The sequence below is a fragment of the Anser brachyrhynchus genome, assembly GCF_964034855.1.
Source record: "Anser brachyrhynchus genome assembly, chromosome: 10".
Lineage (NCBI taxonomy): Eukaryota > Metazoa > Chordata > Aves > Anseriformes > Anatidae > Anser > Anser brachyrhynchus.
Genome location: NC_137705.1, coordinates 3,290,372 through 3,305,289, shown reverse-complemented (window position 1 = coordinate 3,305,289; position 14,918 = coordinate 3,290,372). Strand labels below are relative to the sequence as shown.

Below are 14,918 nucleotides of genomic sequence, written 5' to 3'. Positions count from 1 at the left end.
ACACCTTAGCTGACCAAATCAGCAACAAGTTAAAGATTTCAGTCTTGAAAATAGTTGCGATTGCACTTCTATAATCTGGTGATGTGTAACAGAATGACTTGTAGGCCTGAATCTGTCTTGACAGAAACGTGACGGATTACTTAGGATTTTTCTTTAAATGCTGCTGCGCTATTGAGATAGCTCCTCAAAACCCATCCTGTCATGCTAGTTCAAAAATTGTTGCAGTAGAAGTTATTCCTATGTACCTATAAGATAGATTGTTGTTCTGCTGTGCTGACAGCTGCTGCTCAGTAATCTGTTTATTTGGCTGCACCGGCTTTCTCGGCTGCGCAGAGGCAGGATTGCCAAGTGGGCAGATACCTCCTCAAGATACCCTACTTTGTGTGTTTTTTCACTGCTACCCTTGGGGGGTTGGGGAGGGTGAGGTGTGTGTTTATTGCCTCCTAAGCACTTCCTGTCCAAGCTCAGTGTTTTATATTCCACCAGAAAATCCCTGATCATGTCCAAGCATGGCAGAAGAGAAAAAAATAAAAATAAAACTTACTACTATATGGCCTGATGAACCTTTTTCCCTTTAGTGTAGTTGTTGTTTTGTCCTCGCATACAAGGCTAGAGGTAAGTGGAGTGTTCCAGCTACCCAGTGCCTGAAATAATTTGGATGAAATTCATTATTATTAGCACGCAGAAAGGGCAAAGCCAATTGCCACACGAGTTCATTACAAGGGAATTATTCCCTTATATACGTTTACCAAGAGTCAGGCCTAAGTGAGCTGGCTCATTAAATCCAAGAACTTGGATACTGTTAGCCCTCCTCTAGGTTTAATAGGCATGCTTTTTCCGAAGGGCTGCGTTTCTGTAATGTGCTGCGTGGCACACGCAGACACCTGACAGATGCTCGGCATCTTCCTGCATCCAACGAGGGTCGCAGCTTTGACAAATGCCGAAGAAAGGCTGTCAGGGATGCTGCCCCAGGGGATTTTGCACGTACCCTGAGCTCGGGAGAAGCTGCTGTGAAATAAACACTTGTTGTGGGCTGGCTGCAAGCAGCTTGCGTCGGCTGGAGGTCATGGCGGCTCCTGCCGGCACACCAGAGCTCTGTCTGCGAGCGCGGGGCGAGAGGACAGCCGCTAATAAGGGACCCTGCGTTGTGTCAGCAATGTGCTGTGCTGGAGAACAAAGGCACACTGTCTATGCTCATAATCTGTCATTTGAAAATTAATGAACAAATGGCAGGCTACAGATGGGATGGCTATGAAACCCCTTGTAGCAGGCGAGAGCTGCTTTCCCACCGAGCGCTTTCTGCTTAATGATTTGGTTTCGTATTTGAGGAAGTCTTTGTTGCTGTGCACTGGTTCTGGGCAAACTACTTGTTGGGGGGGGATAAACCTTCTGAAGGATGTTTCATGCCTACAATAAATACTTACTCTTCTTAGGTCCTTTGGATGCAGTATCATGAAATCATTCAAATTAATTATGCAAGAGGTCTTTTTGATCATCTGTTGATCTGTTTTGTCCCTACATTTTTTATTTTTATTTTTTTTTCTAGTAACCAGCTTTGATTTATCTTTTCACAATTCAGATTTACGTAAAAAGTTGATGATAAATGAAAATCAAGCCTTTCTAACAAAACAAGGTACTCTGTAAGCTCTGAACCCAAAAGCCTGACTTGGTTTCCTACTGATTTGCATTGCCCGTTGCTCATCTTGGAACAGCGCACAGGCAATTTCTGTCTTCTCCAACGGGCAGGAGATAATGCTGGGTTAGTCACAGCCTAGATTATATACAGGCTGGCTTGCCAGTGAATATATTGGGATTTGCCATTCAGCTGCTCTCAAACAGCATTTATAGTGTCCTTTTTCTCAGTGGAGGTGCTAGTTTGAGATTTTTCTTTTGAAACTTCCCCGTTCATCAGTGATTGAGGGGTTTGCATAGATGGGACAGACTGCAAAAGTATAAAAACCTTATTTGCTCAAAAAGCTGTCTTAGAAAATGGCATTTCTTCCTTGGCCAAGAGAGAAAAAAGAAAAAAAAAAGTTCTCATCAAACCAGTCTACTTCAACATTATAACCTCTATCCCCCAAATGTGTTTTTTTTTTTTTGCCCAAAACCTGCTCATTACAGAGGATTTTCATTTCTCTCCGATGGGTTTATGCTGGAGGTGTTATCTGCGGGTGAATTCCTGGGCTCACGGGCGCACACTGGGGCTGGCAGTGAGGATGGAGCCTGGGGCGATGCATCCTCGGGGAACACGCGTGCAGGGAAGCAGGGCCTTCATCCCAGCTGCCCGGGCATTGGCATCGTCAGAGGGCTGCGATAAGCACGGGAAGAACGGCATCAAGAAAGCCCTTGCAAAACTTTCTGTTTGTTGCTTACTTTGCAACTGAGAATAGCTGAAACCAGCCCTTGGTGCCACTCATTATTAAACGCTTTCCTTAGCAAATGGGCTTGAATGCAAACATCGCCTTTCGTCTCCCTCTAAACTGTTAATGCTTTTGACATATTTTTTTGAAGTTCCCATTTAGAGCTGTAGCCTTTGGACTCCCTGTAGTTTGCTGGCAGTGTCCAGACCTGGAACTTTATTTTTCCTTCTTGTATGAAGTATTAAAAACAGTGAGAAAAGGTTGCTTAGTGTAAGGATTAACTCAAGCTACAGTTTCTCTTCACTCCATTTTCTGTTCAGAGTCATTCTCACACTTCCAGAACAAGTGACCTGTCGCTTCAGGGTGCTGTGTCTGATGGAAAGTGCTGCACTGGATCCACCAGGAGTCAACAGCTGCAGTCTGAATGCTGCCGGTGGGAGGGGACGATGGTGCCGTCGGGGAGCAAATCAGAGCAGTGCTGTCACTTGAAGAGAAATACTTTGGAAAAACGACCACGTTTCTGTGGAAAATAATAAGTAGAAAATAATATTTTGGATTAAATGTTACAGGAATTATACAGTAGTTTCATCAGGTTGTTTGGCCAACTGTCGCACTTTGAAGCTGATTCTGCTGGAAGCCCTCCTGGAAAGCATGTGCAGATATAGGATGCTGGTAGCTGTGGAAAACAGAAAAGGTTAAAGCCTGAGATTACTGTGACAATCAAAGACAGAAATAAGCTGAGTTTGGGAATACATTTTACTTATATATATATATATATATATAAGTATATATATTATATATTATTCACTCAGCTGTAGTGGAGGATGGAATTTAAAATATTTCTTGCTCAATTTAAATTGACTTTTATGAGTTCATTGAATAGTAGGCAGGAGGACAAACTCAAGTGTCCTAAAGATCAGGCTCTGCAAGTACCACATATAGGAAGATAAAGTACTGAATGCTTTCCCCCGACAAACGTGGCTCTGCTGGCACATGATACGTATTTCCAGCTCTAGGACGCATCACCCTGAAAATTGCAAAACTAAGTATTAAGAAATATGCCTTGAAAATATGCCAGCTAAGTTCCTTAAAAGGATCTGAGACGGGGTGACTCACTACTCAAATGGCCATTCATTGCATCTGCAGAGCATTTCAGGTTAAATTCTCTGAAATAGCAATGATTTCTTGTAGAAGCTCCGTGTTGCAGAGCCAGTGCTGCTGCGGCAGCCCAGGGCTGAGGTCCTGGCACAGCGGGTGGCAGAGAGGTGACAGCGGCCTTGCTACCGCCAGCCTGAGCAGCGAGGAGGAGGAACACAGAGGCTTCCCATAATAAGGTTTGAAATTTCTGAGTTGATTTAAAAGCTGATCTGAAGCAGGGCTTGGGTGCTAATCAGCTGGTTGGCTACCTGGGTCACCATGAAGGAGCGTACCTGGAATACTGTCGTCTTGTCCCAGCGTGCCACTTACAGTGCGTGAGGCAGGGCTTGGGAAGCACAGGGGTTTATGAGACCACATTTATAAAACATTTGTGATCTGTTGATGCATGAACTGTAGTAACTACTTCGTGCCAAGGTCTATCTTTCCATATTCTTTTGATCTCTTTGCTGTTTTGTGTCATATAGCATTGTTTGCTGCACATTTTGGCAATGAGAACAGAATCTTTTTTTTCTATCCAGTCTGTATTTTTGAATTTATTTCTCAGCCCAGATTTTTTTTCCCCTCTCTCCAATAAAGCTGCTTTTTCAGTCTCTCACTGCTGTTTCCCTGACAGTAGTGGACTGAGTGTTTCAGTTTTGAAGACCCTAAATTCAGGAACTCTGTAGGAACCTACCTTTCAGAAAACACTAACTTCATCTGCTGAAAAGCAGATCCTTTTGAGCGTTCATCTGACTTGGGAATACAACCACTTGCAGCCCTGAGCAGCCGCAGCTGGCACAGCTGGGTGAAGCCAGGAGGAACGTGCCAGCGTGCCTAATGAGCTTGTGCTCGGTGGCTGCGGTCCGTGCCAGCCGGTGAGTGGCAGCCTGTTTGCCTCCCTGCCTCCTCCTGAGTGCAACCAGCTTCTTTCTGTCTTTTTCAATAAGCAGAGGGAGCTGCACATCAAGGCAACATCTTTCATGGTTGTTTTGCATAGCTTCTGATCCACGTTTGAGGAACCTTTACTGTTTTTTTGTTGTTCGGTTGGGTGTACAGATATATTTTGGCTTCCTGTGTTCAATTATTCATTTTTCATCTTTGAACCTTGATGGGGAGAAAGTAAGAAAGAATAGTTATCTGCTTTCAGGTTTGGATATACTGTGTTATAGTCTCTTGTAATTCCTTATGGAAGAGGGATCCAAACTCAGCTAAAGTTAACGTGAATCTTTCTGCTGACTTTCATGTTACCTTAGTGGTCTTCCTATGTTTGGCTCAAAAGGTGTGTTTGGGTAGAAGAAATGCTGTGGCTTATTTGACAGTTTGTATAGTGACCTTATTCCCCCTGTGTTTGGGGGAAAAATGGGAATATTCTACTTACAGCCACAGAATCAATCCTCTCTGTAGGCATTGATTACTTTTGTCTCTCACAAGTTGACTTGTATTCTCATCTGTCTCCCATCCTCAAGTCCAGGTCTTTAAGTTGAGCATGTCTCTATGTTCCACAGGTGTGTGTTTTGCAGTGGTAAACCAATATTTTCCTTTACAAAATACAAGCAGAGTAATTTTGCCTCAGGTAAATTCTTTCTCTGGGAAAACGCATTCAGGAATGCTTCGGGGCTTGTATCTCAAGATAAAACAGAAATCTGTCTTGCCTGTAAGATGTGAGTCAATTTTCATGTCTACGGCAGCTGAAGGAAAATTAGCAGAAAAAAATATGTACAGGATTAAAATGAACCAAACACAGTAAAACCATCAGAATATATACACATGGTAGGCTCTACACTTCTTGGTAGCTTTTGATGTGATTTTCCGTCTCATGTGAAGTGCACTGTGCAGCTCTCATGGACCCGTCCTGAGCCCTTCCCTGTCTGTGTCAGATTTCTTCCTCGTCTCCTCTCTGCCTTTGTGAAAAGACAGGATGATGGCACGTCTGTCCTTCTGGCTCTGGGGTCTGAAGGTGGCACTGCCAAGTGGTGTCAGGTAATCTCCGGACACAGTGAGGGGTGCTGCCCCAAGGCTTTCCCTGGGGCGGTGCAGGACTCCCACATCTCCAGTACTGGGTCAGTGCTCTAAACTGTGGAAATAAGTCTCCATTGGCTGTCTTTAGAAGGGAAAGAGACAATTATGGTGGTGAATTTCCATATTCTAAGGTAGATGTGTGTTTTTGAGGTTTGGCAATTAGAGAGAGAGACAATTTAAAAAAAGAATTAAAAAAAAGTTATCTTTTAAAATGTCAGGCAGGAGGTTTGATTGAGTTGCAAATACACACCTGAACTTCTAAGTAGTTTACTATCTTGTTTAGACAGCTGCATTTTTTGTCACTATAATGTGTGAATGAGCCTTGGTCTTCCTTCTTTGTGAAAGCCAGAGGTCTGGGGTGCTGCAGCTCTCCAGCCCATGCAGGCACCCGTGGCACTGTTAGGCCAAGGTGGCTGCGCATCAGCAACAGAGCCTGAGACCAGCATATAATTACCTTGTGTTTCTTTATGAATCCTCTTTTAGGCGGGGGAATTGCATAACTTAATTAACGTGAGTAATACTAATTATTTTGGATCTGTCATTGCACAAGTGATGATGAATAATGCAGATACTGCTGTGGCACTAAATGCGGTGGTTGAGGATCTTTTTTGCCTTTTTCCCTCATCATCCATCTTGAAGTATTGTGACATTGGGTGACATAGATAAACCTGAATTCTGTAATTAAGTCTTATTTTAATGATCCTGGAAAACATTCCATTTTGCATGTTCTCGTAGTATAAATGTGGCTTAATGAGTCTTTCAGCTTTCCTATCTGCTTGCTGCACTGCTGACATTTCTCCATTCGGATAACAAGATGCAGGAGGATAAAACTATCTTTAAAACTCTCCACACTGGCATATGTAGGTTTTCATATTAATGGAGATATTTTCATGCCTTTAGGTCAATGGTTTATTGACATTTATCTGTGGAAGGCCATGTCAGGCCTCTTGCAAAACAAATATCCCTAAAAGAGAAGTGAGGAATTCAGTGGCTAAATTAGATTTTTATTTTTATTTTTTCTAAAAGAATTCACCTTATGGTCCAAGAAAATTGATGTAATTAGGATTTTTTTTGCATGTCTACTTGTAGAAAGCAAGTTTTAAGACTTCTTGCACTGGCTTCTACATTTGCAAAAAAAAAATCATATATGATGAAAACACTGAAAACACAGGTGTCAGCCCCCTCGCCATAAATTGTGCACAGATTCAATTAAATGTGTGCTTCTACAGGAAAAGCTCATTCTTTCCTTGTTCTATCATACTCTCCTCATTCTTTCTCCATGATGCATGCACTTGTGGGAGCAATGCCCCACATTTCCTGTGGAAATGTCTGGCCCCATCCTCTTGACACTCTCCCTTCAGATGTTTATATACATTCATAGAGTCATAGAATCGTGGATAAGATTCCCTCTCTGTCTTCTCCAAGCTAACCATGCTCAGGTCTCTCAGCCTCTCCTTGCGTGACAAATGCTCCAATCCCCTCATCATCTTCTAAGGGTGATCCACATTGCAGTACAAGCCAAGATGCTATTTCCAGAAAATAAGCAAATGCAAGGCATATTTATTTGCTCTGTGACTTGAACTCAAAGGTTTTCAAATGAGAAAGAAAGTGCTCTTCAATTTCCCCAGTAGAAACAGTTACAAAGAGAAGAAATAGGTTGAAAGAATTGACTTTATTTTCTAGCCTAAGGCCAAGCAAAGCAATCACGTATAGAAGTATCAGATGTATTCTATGTATAGAATGGTAGAAAAATCTGGTCTGAAGCACAAGTGAACACTATCACATGATGACTTTTAGGTATGTAATTACAATCATGCTGCATTTGGTAAGTGTGAATACTTACATTCCAGAGATTTGTTATCAAATTGGACATGGGGCTTAATTTAGATTAAATGCAGAAACTTAGTGTTTGAAAATTGCTCTGTATTTTGTGCCTCACAGGCATAAAGTGCAGATGAAAAAAAAATTAAGATGGAGAGGAAATAAATACTCTATTTGTAGAGACAATGATACATTTATTTTTCTTTTCTAATTTACCATAAAGGTGCATGCATGATAATAGAAACAAATCAGCTTGGTACAAATCCATTGCAAACCAGAGGTGCACCACATATATGAAAAAGGAAGATTAAGCACCCTAACTAGGGCCCTGTGGTAGCTTTTTTAGAATTGATTATCGTGAGACTGAGCCCAAATAATAAGCATGAAATGTTGGTTATGCTACTGATACACTGTGAACTATATCTAAGCAAAAAAAATAGAGCTTATTTTTAGCATTAAGGGATGAAATTGAACCAGATTGAGAAGAAACACTTCAGACTATTTTGTGCAATTGGCTAAAACAAATATTGACTCCATAGTAAGGTATTGCAAATAAATTAAATTATTAAGGATTAGTAACTGGTTTAGTCTGTAGGGAATCCAGTGTAAAAAGCTTTAACTCTTTCCCTGGTCCTCCTTGACGCTTTTATCTTTGGCCCTAGCAGCAGTCATGTTCATCTCCTGCACCAAACACTCATGTTCTCCAGGGACATCTTTGGCCAAATTGGTCCATAATCTTCCATAAAATGTTCTCCAGAGGGTTTTATTACTAAATGCTCTTGGTAAGGAATAGCATATGCAAAGTAGATCTGCACACATATGTCCTGTCTTATAGTAAATGGCTGAAATATGGCAGGGAAGTGCACTGCAGGAAAACTTCTGTTAGCTGAACCCTAGTTACTGAAATTCTCATAAGAAATTTGGGTTTGTCCCATAGGCTTTCCTATCACATCCTGCACTTGCAAGCATTTGTTTCAGTGCAGAAGCGCTGGTTGGTGGATGCAGCTGGTACCATCCGAAATGCAGACCGATGCTCGGCACATTGCTCGCCTCAAGCCTCAGCTGCCAGCTCCTGCCAGCCCTTACTCTGGAGAGCAATTGTTTAGGTCCAGTAATTTTGCTGGTGTACCATATATATCATTAGGATTCAGTAGCCTGCTTTCTTGTTTCATTAAGGATGACAAAATAAAACATGAATACGTTTTCTTTTTTAGTATGAGCTGAAGTTAAATGTTCATTATTTCTTATGAATTTAACGTGAGCAAGCTCTTAATATGATGTCAGTCAAAGTCTTCTCTCTGATCCCTACTTGTCCCATTTTAATTTATGAGTGCAAAGGTCATCCAAGTGTTGCTTCTGGCCCTTTTCATTCCCTTGTGGCTTCTGGTTGTGCAACGTGTCGTCGTGTGTCCTGGTGGGTGGCATACACATTGCATCAGAACGTTATCTGACTTCTGGCGTGCACTGGTTTTCAACAAACCTCGTTCTAAAGCTGGAGCAGCCCTCAATAACTGCTTGTTCAGTGTGTTCTGTAGAAGGATGGTCACACGTGGTCCATGGTGTCCTGGAGGTGTCCCAGAGGCTTTTGGTGTATGGCACTGTGGTGGCCAGGAGGCAAAAAGGAGAATGTGATGTTTGTAATGTGACAGTGGTAGATTGAATCGCGAGGGACCCGTGAGCCATGCTGTGGGTCTAAGGCAGCATAAAGCGGGCGTGGGTTGGTCTGCCCCCAGGGATGCTTAGCCTGGGTGGGAGGGCACCTGCGTACAGACGTAAACCAGTGTGGTGGGAAGGTGAAGGACTGGAAGGAGGAGGAAAGGAAAGGACTGAGTCAAGTATTTTACATAAGAATTGAATGGGAATGCTGTATGCGTTTTTGTGACATTTCTGCAAAATAGGAGCTGAATTGGTATGGCCGTGTAGTAAGTCTTTTTTGTGTCTTAGTGCTACTCAGAACCCAGTCACAATCAAGCCGTACTGGCTAACACTAAAATACCATAATTGTTGGGTATGTAAGCCACTGCATGTCTGTGTAAGAATGGTCTTAGTTCTGCTGATGAAGACAAGCTAAGAAAGTGAAAATCAGTGTGGAAAACAAAGTGCTTCTTAAGATGGGGAAAAGAGACAAAAATTGGTCTTATTTTTCATGAATGACCAGTAATTAAGAATAAATACAATGGGGTAAGCTGGCCTGTAATTCAAGCTTCTTAATGTACCAGCTGCATCCTGTGGATCAGGAGCCTGAGTTTTCAGCTGCTAGAGCATGAAGGCACCTGTACTGTCCTGCTAAAGCTACCAGTGAGTGCTCAGCACAGGCTCTGCACACAGGTCCTGGTCTCTGCCTGCCACCAGCGTAATCCCAGATGCTGAGCAGGCAGCTGCTGCCCTCCCAGTACCGCCCTTAATACCTCGAGATTCCTCATGGCCCTTTTTGGTCCATTTCCTGTGCATTGCTGAAGGCAGTGATCAGAAGATCCTGGTGAAATAATAGTTTCATTTTAGTAATCTAAATGCAGTCTGTTGCACTGGAGATCTAATGACATGCATACTGTGATGTTATGGCTTTATGCTGTATTGCATCTGGGCATATTCAGGTATGAAGTTCCTCACATACAGGTTAAAAAGAATTCTCTATGAGATGTACAATCTCCCTTGAAAGAAATTGCACATTTTACTTTGTGTGATTAAATATTTCGCTACCAAGAAAAGCAAACTGTTAAGTTTGTACAATGATACATCTGCAACACAGCAGACATTTGCCTTGTAAGAGATGATTGCTTTTCTCTGATGGCCTGGATTTTGTCCGTATGCAGTAGTATACCAAGTAATAAAATTAAGCTGTCACTAGTGATAATAGCCTTGGAATGAGAGATATTTTCTTTTCACAGAAATGGACTTCCTCAGAAGTCTAGCTTCTGACACAGATGAGATACAAATGCTAATTTCTCACTGCTAGGTGTGTGTTTAATACCCTGAGCAGGACCGTGGACGATTTCAGTGTGGTGAGAGAGCTGGAACAAAAATAGTCCTAGAGAGAAACTCCAGCACTTGATGAAAAAATAATACAATCAATTAATAGATAATCAAGTATTAATAATTCAAGTGAGCTGGGGGATGAAAGTTGTTAATAATTAAACATTATTCTGATGGATTAAAATTAATCATAGTATCACTTCTCTATCTGGAGGCATCCTAGTGATAAATTTGAGTCTACCTCCTGATAGAACAGATTTCTGTAACCCACCTCAACGGCAGCGAGCGTGCAGTCAGTCAAGAGACGTGGGAAGCGTTCCTGGGTGTTATCTACATTTTTACAATCATTCAGGGAAACGGCTTTAATATCTGCAACAAAATGCATTCCAAAGGCAATGATTTTTATTATTTATTTATTTATTAATTCACGTTTGGAGTTGCTTTTTTACTTCAGGAGCTGCTTTGTGCAGCAGAGCTGGGGGTGCCCTGTCGTGGTGGCCACGGGTGATGTTCGGGTGCGTGAGATCGGAGGGTGAAGGTGCTCCTTCAGGTGTAGGAGCTGAGCAAGAGGAGAGGCCCTGTGCTTGTTTTACTAAGCGATGTTTGGTGATTATTTCAGCTTTACTTCTCCATTGATCCTTCAGCACACCTCCATTTTAGATAATTTTCCTTGTAGTATTTGAGTCCTATAACTTGTATAAACAAACACTTCGAAAAGCTGGAAGATTACAGTTTTCTCATGAATTTTATTCATAGATCTCAAGTATGGAAATATGATGTTTGAATTCCTTCCTTGACTGCATTTCTTGCTAAGGGCAATGGCTGTTACATTGCAGGAGGAAATCATCTGTTTCATTTTTCTGTCTTTCCCATTCCAGCCCTCTGGCCTTCTCATATCACAGCTACAGCTGCAGATATTTTTGTTTTATTTGGAGATGCAAACGAATTGTCCTAAATCATCTGTGCATTGCAGGTCAGGGTGGTTATTGCCCATCTGAAATGGCTAAAGTAAGAGGCCAGGGAGCTACAGGAAAGAGCTGAAAGTTTTTGGTTGTACTAAACTGGGTGTGATGTTAGCCTCCGTGGTCTGAAGTGGCCTGAGTGGAAAATGACACATTTCTACATTCAGTAGAAAATGGCCAAATTAAGTGATATATAACCCACTTTGGAAAATGTAGCAGGTACAAAGTCACCAGAGGAAGAAGGGCACAAACTACTCAAGATAATTTTGGAATAATGAACAAATGGGAAGGAAGCATCTTTATTTTATAGCCTGGACTCTTACGCACACGTTAATTTTCCAGGTAGTTCTAACCTCCTAGTTTCAAGCAGTGGAGTCTCAAAAGTTTTTCAGTCCCAAAAAAGTTTTTCAGTCTCAAAAACAAGGAAGTTCTCCAGGTCCTTAGAAAAAAAAATTCTGCTGTCCTTGTCCCCTTTCCCAGTAGCTCCTGGCAGCTCTAAATGCAGTATTTTTCGTGCAGCATTTGAGATTGATAGTTAGTCCTATATTCAGTGACTTCTGAAGGAAGGCAAGGGTAAAAATCTGGACTCATGAGAGGATCCAGAGACTCGCAGGCTTATGCTTGCGTTTAAATTCTTCCGCTTCTTGGCGCTTGTGTTTGATATCATCTGGGTTTTCACTGTAGTTTGCCCCTGTAAGTGGTATGTTGTTTTGCTACGGCTCACATTACAAGCGTGTATTGTTTGCTCTCTGCAAACACGCTGACCTCCAGGGCTCCAGCATCTGGAGTCGAGTCCGTCTTCACGTAAGGTGTGACTCATTGCCAGGCAGGGCACAGAAACCGAGAGACAGCCAAGGAGGGGAGGAAGGAACAGAAATTTCAGCAGATCGTTCCTGATGCAGTGGTGTAAGGGACTGTTGTTCGAGCTGGTTTATTCTGAAATTATAGATTTGCACACACATGAACACAAGAGAAAGATTTGCTAGAAAAAAAAATAAATCATATATTTCAAATATTTTTTCATATATTTAATTTGTAATGGGTTTACACACTAAAAGTGTTCATTGAATAGAATAAGATATCAAGATTTAGATGTATAATATGAGAAATTAGATTTAAATGGTAATTAAATTAATGGAATACTTTAATTACTTCTATCATTTACTTAATCTTCTACATTAGATTTTGAAGCATCTCTAGATCAGGAAGCAGGTCCTTTCAGAAGACCTTGTTGAGATAATTAAAACAGGAGGCAGATTTATCTCAGTCAGCATTACAAAAAAGGAGAGGAACAAAGAACATTTCCTTCATGGTTGAGGTGTGTGTTTCTCTTGCTTTTCAGACACTTGCTTGGGGAGTAGTTCCAGGACCCCAAAGGCTGTTTTTGTACATGCTGCAAAATTCTCAAATTCTCATATGCAGGTCTTTTTATCAGTGAGTTTTGAAGATGAGACCTAGCTGGGGAGCTGCAATTCACTCGTGGCTTCAATGGCACGCAAGAGTGTGGAAAACATGAGTAATTTTCCAAGTTCAGAGCTCTCGTTTACATGTAGAGGGGGTTTGCGTCTCAAATCAATATAGAATTACTGTGAGGAAAGCTTTTTTTTTTTTTTTGACTGTTATTTTCACTGAAACACACCCAATTCCCTCTAGTTTTACCAGAATTCCTGGCATCTCAGGGCTCTTTTGAGGTAAGATGAGACCAGCTTCAAAGCGCTGTGCTGGTGCTGCAGAGGGCTAACCACAGAAAGGTCTGGAGGAGGTAAGGTAAACTTGGACAAGGTAGAAACTCAGCAGCCCTCTCCTGCACATTACTTTTCTAGGAAACTTTCCTTTTGTGAGGGATGTTGAAAGAAGTGGTGTCATTTCTGTGAGAGCATCTCCGCATGCTACAACCTGTGTATCGAGAGGTACTTATGAGAGCTCTTCCAGCTCAAACCCACTCTCTGTCCTCGTCGTGGGTGTTGTCATCTGGCCCCGGAGAGGCTGCTGATTGCAAGAGGGTGCAGATGAGCAGCAGTGCCTGATAGGGCTCTTGCCTCACTGCTTTTGACACCTGAAATCAACTCTTTCTGGTGATAAGGAGTGAGCTGAAGGAGTTCACTGATGTAACGTCGGTCTCTTTTACACATTCATGCATACATAACTACATGTATCCGTGCCTATCTACCTCCACGTGCGTGTTTGTTGTGATGGGGAGCTCCAGGAGCTTGCATGTCTGCAGAATGGCTTCAGATATTCCACCTACCTGAAATCTTTGTACTCTTGCTAAGCTGTGTTTGCTCACAAAAATATCTCCTCTGTGCCTCAGTTTCCCATCCACCCAGTAGGGGAAGAGCTCTGCTTGCTCTCTTAGGATCGCTTTTGAAGACAATTACAGGAAGAGGTGGTCAGTAGTGTTTGGAAATGAGGAATGTGGCCCATAGGGGAAGGGATAGGGAACTCTGGAAAATAATCTTTATTGAATATTTTCCAGGTTTAGGCTTGTGTTCTTTATTTTCTTTCCTGAGCTGTTTTTAATTTTGTTTTGGGGGTCAGTGTGGGAATCATGGTAAGCATTTCATTGAGGATGAACTGTGTAATGACAATGATTAGCATTCACACAGGGTAGCTCAGAGATGGGGAAAAAGACAGCTCGGCAAGTTTAATAAATGCTTTAATAAGTGGATCCGCTTCCTCGGTGCGTGGGGAGAGTACACAAACCAAAAAGATAAAACCCAAAACCCACACTGGGATTTTCAAATTACCCCTAGAGATTGTGCAGAGATTACCTACGATATTAATGTGAACAGAGCATCCGAATCCCTTGAAATCCTCCTCTCAATCATGTCCAGTGCCTGAAGGACTTGCTTTCCTGGAGGGAACTGTTTCTGGAGAGAACTGGGGGCTGCTGCTCCTGTGTTGGGCTTCAAGGGCTCGGAGGTTCCAGGCTCTCGAGTCCCAAGGTTTTAAGCAAGCTGAGCTGAGTAAAGGGCTTAAACCCATGAGTGGAATAAGAATTAAGTAATGCTTCCTGCCCTCTGTGGAAGTCAAAGCTGTATGGGTGGATTGGATCTGATGTCTGATTTCCCGGGTCTGGCCCATAATTGACATAGGTTTATTCAGAAGTCACCTCCAGTCTGTCTGCTTTGGGTTGTCACCTGTCATGGCTCTTCTGTCTGCTGGGCATCAGTGCCCTTTTAGACAGATTTATGCTATAGACCACGTTCCTATTATAACCAGTAGAATATGAAACAACGGGGGAAGCAGATGCACAATCTCACTGATTTTTTTTTCTTTGATGTAAAATTCCATTTCATTTTTACTCTTTTTCATTTTTCCTTTTTCTTTCTTTCTTCTTCAAGAACAGGTTTGTATTTGCTTTCTTTTATTCTTGTTACTGTAATGGGCTTTCTTGGTTCTACAGCCATAAGAAATCATGGCTTGATGAGGTTGCTGTGATACAGTTAAAAGTTTAAATTATAAACTCACAGTGAGAAAATCAGTGATGCATGATTAGTTGAATTTTTTTAATACAGTAGTTGTATTTTCATATTCATGTACAGGAATGTCATGTCAACTGCAGTAGGACTTTTAATACATATTAATAGACTCGGTTACAATGTGGATTGTTTGTACACCTTTTGGCAGACAGCTGATGTATTAG

The 14,918-nt window shown here is 41.9% G+C and overlaps 1 protein-coding gene across 9 annotated transcripts in view; it reads left to right on the top strand.

Moving 5' to 3' along the window:
- The window catches only part of CHL1 (cell adhesion molecule L1 like), a 127,932-nt gene that overhangs the window by 39,995 nt on the left and 73,019 nt on the right, over positions 1–14,918 (top strand). The window contains exon 1 of one of the 9 annotated variants that reach the window (XM_080605756.1): positions 3,541–3,694. The exons of the other annotated variants lie outside the window; for them this stretch is intronic. The gene's annotated coding sequence lies outside the window, so the exon portion shown is untranslated. Of the gene's footprint in view, positions 1–3,540; positions 3,695–14,918 lie in introns of those variants that run through there. 9 annotated transcript variants of the gene reach the window in all.